Here is a 7,144-nt window from a genome sequence, read left to right as displayed (position 1 = left end):
GAAGAATTGGAGTGTGAACAGCACTTCCGTCAGACTCACTCAAGGGATAGCTCAGGTCGATATGTCGTTCGTTTGCCCTTATCAGCTCCAGTTTCGTCATTAGGGAATTTTTATCGTCCAGCGCTAGCTTGTCTCCATCGGATGCTCGGTAGAATCTCAAAAGATCCGCGCTTTCTCCAGCTCTACTCTGACTTTCTCAAGGAATATGAAGATCTCGACCATATGAGATCAGTAACTCGCTCAACTCATCGCTCTTCGTCTTCGGTTTAGGCGGAAACCGCTTGTGGTTCTGACGAGATGACCTTAGCACATGAAGCGCAAGCTTCAGAGGGTCTCTGAAGGGCTTCAGGTAGGGCCGTCTAATGCTCACAGGAGTTACTATTTACCTCATCATGGTGTAGTCAGAGAGAGCAGTGAAACGACGAAACTGAGAGTAGTGTTCGACGGATCAGCGAAGACCAGCTCAGGGAACTCACTCAACGACATTCTCCATACAGGAGTCAAGTTGCAGAGAGATATTTCGGACGTGCTGCTCTGATCAATACAGCGCAAGGTCATCTTTATGACGGACATCACCAAGATGTTCCGCCAGATCAGATTCACGAGGATGACTGGCCCCTGCAGCACATTTTATGGACCAACTCAAGTGGGGAAATAATCACGTATCAACTGACAACAGTCACATACGGCACAAGATCAGCTCCGTTTCTCGCAAATCGTGTTCTTCTTCAGCTGGTTGAGGATGAAGGACATCGGTTCTCTTTGGCCATCTCGCCCATCGTGAAAGGAAGGTACGTCGACGATATCTGTGGAGGTGCAGACACGCATGACCAACTCGTTAGGACCGCTCAAGAAGTTCGTGATCTGTGTGCTGCTGGAGGAATGCCTCTGGCAAAATAGCATAGTAATAGTCCAACGCTACTCCAGTGGCTCGCTCCTGATAGTNTTGAGGATGAAGGACATCGGTTCTCTTTGGCCATCTCGCCCATCGTGAAAGGAAGGTACGTCGACGATATCTGTGGAGGTGCAGACACGCATGACCAACTCGTTAGGACCGCTCAAGAAGTTCGTGATCTGTGTGCTGCTGGAGGAATGCCTCTGGCAAAATAGCATAGTAATAGTCCAACGCTACTCCAGTGGCTCGCTCCTGATAGTGCCTCCAATGACCAGCGAGTTTATGAGGATTCGGGTACCCGGATTCTTGGTTTGTCATGGCAGCCCAGCTCGGATAACTTCGTCTTCTCAAGTAGGACCAGCGATGAATCGAAAGTCTCTAAGAGGAACATCCTCTAAAGATCGCTCAGATCTATGACCCGCTCGGATTTCTTATCTCCTGTCATGATCAGAGGAAAACTGCTCATGCAGGAGACTTGGATTCGTAAGCTCGGCTAGGATGAGGAAGTCCCAGAACAAGTAGCTCAGCGTTGGAAAAGTTACTCTGCTCTCGAAGCTATCTGTACCAAGATGGCTAGGCCTGCTCGAGAATTCGTCGATTGAAATCCATGGATTCTCAGATGCTTCTGTTCTCGCGATGTCAGCCGTCGTCTATCTCAACGTCTTCAATGGTGATGAAGAGCCTCGTATTACATTGGCCTGCTCGAAAACGAAAGTAGCTCCTCTCAAACGGCTGACAATCCCAAGGCTAGAGCTCACAGCTGCGGTTATTCTTGCCAAACTCGTAAGGTACGTCAAAGAAGAGCTCAATCTCTCAAACGCTCCGACGTTCTTATGGACCGACTCATCAGTTACGCTTACGTGGATCAACTCACACCCGTCCAGATGGAAGGAACTGGTAAGAAATCGTCTCCAGCTCATACAAGAGATCTCGCAAGCTCGATGGAGACTCGTTCCTGGCAAGGAAAACCCAGCTGATTGCGCATCTCGTGGGCTAACCACAGCTCAGCTCTCTTCATATGAACTCTGGTGGCACGGACCACCATGGCTCATGAAAAGCTCATCGTCTTGGCCATCTCTAGAGCTCGCTTTAGTGGCATCAGCAGATCTTGAAGAGAAACCTGGTGCCATTCTCAACGTGAAGGTCCAGCGCCCAGAGATCTGGAATTTAGTTCATCGCTGTTCTTCACTCAGCAAACTGCTTCGAATTACGGCCATCTGCCAACGCGTCATTGCTCGTCTCAGAAGACTTCCTGGATCATCGTTAGCAACAGCTCTGAACCCTGGTGACATCGAGCAAGCCCGACTGCTCTGGGTCAAGCTCACTCAGTCTGCGCACTTCTCAGCTGAGCTTGCGACCTTGTCCAGAGGGCAACATCTTGGCTCATCTCACTCACTCGATTGACAGCGTTTCTGGATCACCGGGGAGTTCTACGCGTTGGAGGACGCCTGAAATTTGCTCAGCTCGACTGTGAAAATAAGCATCAGATCATCGTACCTCGGGATTCTCAGTTTGCTCAGTTCATCATTCGAGATGCCCATCTCAGGACTCTACATGGAGGAACCCAGCTTACTCTCGGTCAACTCAGAAGGTCTTACTGGATCCTCGGTGGAAGAGCCCTGGTAAGATCATTCATCCTGAAGTTCGTTCCATGTGCCAGACTGCGAGGGATCAGAGCTCAACAGCTCATAGACCAGCTCCCAGTTGCTCGTCTCACCCCTGGCCGAGCGTTCCTCAACACTGGAGTTGACTACGCCGGACCAGTGTCGCTCCGCTCATGGAAAGGGCGTGGTCATAAGTCATACAAGGGATGGCTTGCGATATTCGTCTGCATGACCACGTCCGCAGTCCATATTGAGGTCGTCTCAGATTACGCAGCCGATAGATTCATCGCTGCGTATTGTCGCTTTGTTGCCCGGCGTGGACTCTGCAAGAACTTGTTCTCAGATTGCGGAATAAACTTCTTGGGAGCCGACAAGGAGTTGAAAAAGCTCTTCTCGATGGCGTCTAAGGAATCGGACAAACTCCCAGCTCTTGCTCAGCGACGGAACCAGATGGTCTTTTAACCCTCCAGGTGCACCACACTTTGGAGGCAAATGGGAAGCCGCGGTAAAGTCGGTGGAGTTCTATCTCAAACGAACGATCGGCGATATTCTTTTGACCTACGAGGAACTCACTACTTTACTCGCGCAAATCGAAGCTGTGCTCAATTCGCGACCACTGGAGCCATTATCAGAAGATCGTGATGACGTCAGCGCGCTCACACCAGGTCATTTTCTGATTGGGCAGGCCTTGACCTCGGTTCCTGACCCTTTACTGGAGCATTTGAACGTCGCTCGTCTATCTCGTTGGCAGCTCATCCAGCAGAAGATTCAGTACTTCTGGAAGCGGTAGCCCACTAGCTACTTTCAGCATCTAGTCCATCTCGAAGTGGCACCACCCATCTCACGACATCAGAATTGGTTCTATAGTCCTTCTCATCGATGAGAGTTTCCCACCAACGAAATGGCCTCTTGCTCGAGTCATCGCTCTCCACCCTGGTAGAGATGGACTCACCAGGGTGGTCACCATCAAGACGTCCAGCTCTACGCTTGAGAGGCCCATCTCTAAACTGGCTCTACTGCCCATCTCGACCAATGATGTCTAAGACCTTCTCGTCCTACGTTCGCTCATCTCAACAACTGGAGTCGTCTTCAACTTCATTCTCGACCAGACCTAGGCGAAAATTTACGACCTTCGTCTTCGAACCTGGCCGCTGAGTGGAAGCGGGTCTGCTGAGGTCTGCGGAATTTACGCCTCCTACGATCTTGGGTATACTCGCACCTTGATCATCGCAGATAAACTCCAGTGGTGAAGTCGCTCTTCGAGAAATTATTGTCCTGAGCACGATTAATCTCTTTTTTTGTTACAGACCTGCGCAAAGAGGTGTCAGCGCCTGCTGACGGCGGGGGCGAATGTTCGGGTTTTCATCGAATTATTTTTCCTCACACTGGAAAAAAAAATTACTTTTGCCAAGGAATCATTTTCTTGGGCGAAGAATTTATTTTTTTAGGAGCTTATTTCTCTAGGCCAGTCATTCCCAGGTGGTCCATGTCCATCTCCAAATATTACAATTGTGTTAAATAATGAGATGATTATGCTACATATGACCTTGAATGAACACGCTTCATTATTTTTCAATTTTTTCAAATTCGAGGTTTTCTAACGTATAATAATTTGAAATAATTTTAAAGTTTAATAATTGTCAATGGAGTTCATTCAAGGTCATATGTAATATAATCATTGCATAATTGAACATAATTGTAATATTTAGAGATGAACTTGGACTCCTTGATAATGACTGGCCTGGAGAAATACGCTCCGCAAAAAATAAATTCTTCTCCCAAGAAAATGATTCCTTGGCAAAAGTAATTTTTTTTCTCAGTGCACACACACGCACACTCACGCACACTCGCTCCTCTCGCATGCTTGCATGGCTTCCCACGACTGACCTGCGCAACCGCCTTAAATGACCAATGGCCTCTCACCTCTGACACCTGAGGCGCCACTTGATGGACAGGTGTCCAGCGCACGCCCCCATTTAAATTGGGGCACGTTTGGACCCTCTACGATCGACACCTGCCACCTTGCAGTCCTTTAATCGGCCTCATTTGCATTTCGGCCATCATACTGTGTACTCACTCATCTCTATTTAACTGGATAGCTGATCCCTATGCTCCCACCACTCTCAAAGTGAGGCGAATTGAAGTGTCAGCCAGCGCTGCCGTATAGTAGCTCAGGTACTAAAGATGACGTCAGTGCACATGCGCGCCGCAGTGGGGGCCACGTGCTCGGAAAATTGCCGTGGAAACATTCTCCGTCCCAAATTGTAAATAATAATTGAAAAAGGTAAAATTAGTATAGTATACTCAATCAATAAATTCCGATCAGTCTAGGTGTATTATAGTTTAATAAATACAAAAAAATTTCGAACGAATAAATTTAGTTGAATATTTATTTTCTGTTTCCCAATTTCCTGAATACATTAATGTCCTTAAAGTAGCTCATCAGTAGGCTACAAGTTCATACTGACCACACTATAGATGTCGAGATTTTCAATTATTAAATTTTTCCATTCAATTGCGTGAGAAAATTTATAAAAAATTCATACACAATCAGCATCATTCAAATTACATTTTTCAGCATATTATTTTCTTTTCAAACATCTNTAGCAGCTCAGGTACTAAAGATGATGTCAGTGCACATGCGCGCCGCAGTGGGGGCCACGTGCTCGGAAAATTGCCGTGGAAACATTCTCCGTCCCAAATTGTAAATAATAATTGAAAAAGGTAAAATTAGTATAGTATACTCAATCAATAAATTCCGATCAGTCTAGGTGTATTATAGTTTAATAAATACAAAAAAATTTCGAACGAATAAATTTAGTTGAATATTTATTTTCTGTTTCCCAATTTCCTGAATACATTAATGTCCTTAAAGTAGCTCATCAGTAGGCTACAAGTTCATACTGACCACACTATAGATGTCGAGATTTTCAATTATTAAATTTTTCCATTCAATTGCGTGAGAAAATTTATAAAAAATTCATACACAATCAGCATCATTCAAATTACATTTTTCAGCATATTATTTTCTTTTCAAACATCTGCGTTTTATAAATAAATAATGGATATTGTTTAAAAAACGGTCATTCATGTTGTATTGTGTCAAAAAATTTCTTGATTTTTTTTCATATTTTGAGTAAAAAATTCCGATTTCAATCTTTATTTACAACAAAGTTATGGACTTTGACATAAGACAGTGGGTTAAATCCTGATTTTTCAAAATTGATCTTTTGAAAAAACTAAAACGTCAATTAAATCTAGCAAAAAATTACGATTAAAAAAATCTAATAACATTCTTTGGCGACTCCTTGTAGTTTTTAAAAATTCAATTTTTTCAATTACTAACGATTATACAATTCATTAATAATACAATATTAATAACAATTGTACTAATTTCGACATACCTCCATGCTTCGGCTTCCTTTCGCGTTTATAGACAATGTCAGTTTTCACTGATTATTAACAAAAGTTCGTCTGTTATTCTGGATGTCCTACACGGTAAAATATCNATTGTACTAATTTCGACATACCTCCATGCTTCGGCTTCCTTTCGCGTTTATAGACAATGTCAGTTTTCACTGATTATTAACAAAAGTTCGTCTGTTATTCTGGATGTCCTACACGGTCAAATATCCTATAATATTTCCCAATGCTCGCGGTAAATTTACCACTGCCCCACTGCCTGCAGCTGACACGGACATGCACACTAGAGAGAATCTTAGTTCGCTGACTACTATCCGGAGGCGCTGCGTACCTCTCTAATAAACTCACTGGCTGCCATAGGGATCGGCTATCCAGTTATATAGAGATCAGTGGATGTACTTCAGCTTTCTCAGAATTGCTCTATTGCTTGTATTGAGTTCCGCGTATAATTGCCCTGCGTTCCAAGTTCTGTGAACTATTTAATAATATTATGACCCGCGCTATTTCGTTGATCATCTCGATAATTCTAATTAAGACAGCTCGTGTAAACAGTAACATTTTATTTAAATTAAATTGACTGAGTTGACCAACGTGCACGTGTAGTAATTTGTAGACCTTCTCCCGCTCCCGTTAAAATCCATTCGAATCTCGCCCATCGCTCGCAAATTCCGCGAAAATCAGATCCGGTATCGATCACTAAGAGTCAGTTGAGTCTAAGGGTCAAACAACTACAAAGGGTCAGGCGGATTTAAGGTTCAGGTGAATGTGAAGGATCACGTGAATCTAGAAGTCAGTTGAGCCAAAGGGTCAAACGAGTACGAAGGGTCAAGCGAATCTAATGGTCAGATGAGTAAAAGGCTGAGTTGAGTTTAAGGGTCAGTTCAATCCAAAAGTCAGATGACCTTTGGCTGACCTGACCCTCAGAATCGATCTGACCCTCAGACTCATTTGACCCTTATTCTCGTTTTAGATTCATCTGACTCCCAGGCCCAATAGGGCCTTCGGATTCATCTGACCCATACACTCAACTGACCCTTACACACAACTGGCCCTTAAATTCATCTGACAGTTGAACTCAACTGAGGTTTTTAAATCTTGGATTCTCCTGACCCTTCGTACTCTTTTGACCCTTAGGCTCAACTCACCTTTAAACTCAACTGACATTCAATCTCAACTGAGGCTTTCACATATCTAACCCTTAGATTCGCGTAATCTTTTGGAC

The sequence above is a fragment of the Diachasma alloeum genome, unplaced genomic scaffold (assembly GCF_001412515.2).
Source record: "Diachasma alloeum isolate Michigan unplaced genomic scaffold, Dall2.0 Dall_scaffold_00625, whole genome shotgun sequence".
Classification (NCBI taxonomy): Eukaryota; Metazoa; Arthropoda; class Insecta; order Hymenoptera; family Braconidae; genus Diachasma; species Diachasma alloeum.
Note: the sequence above shows the minus strand (reverse complement) of the source record.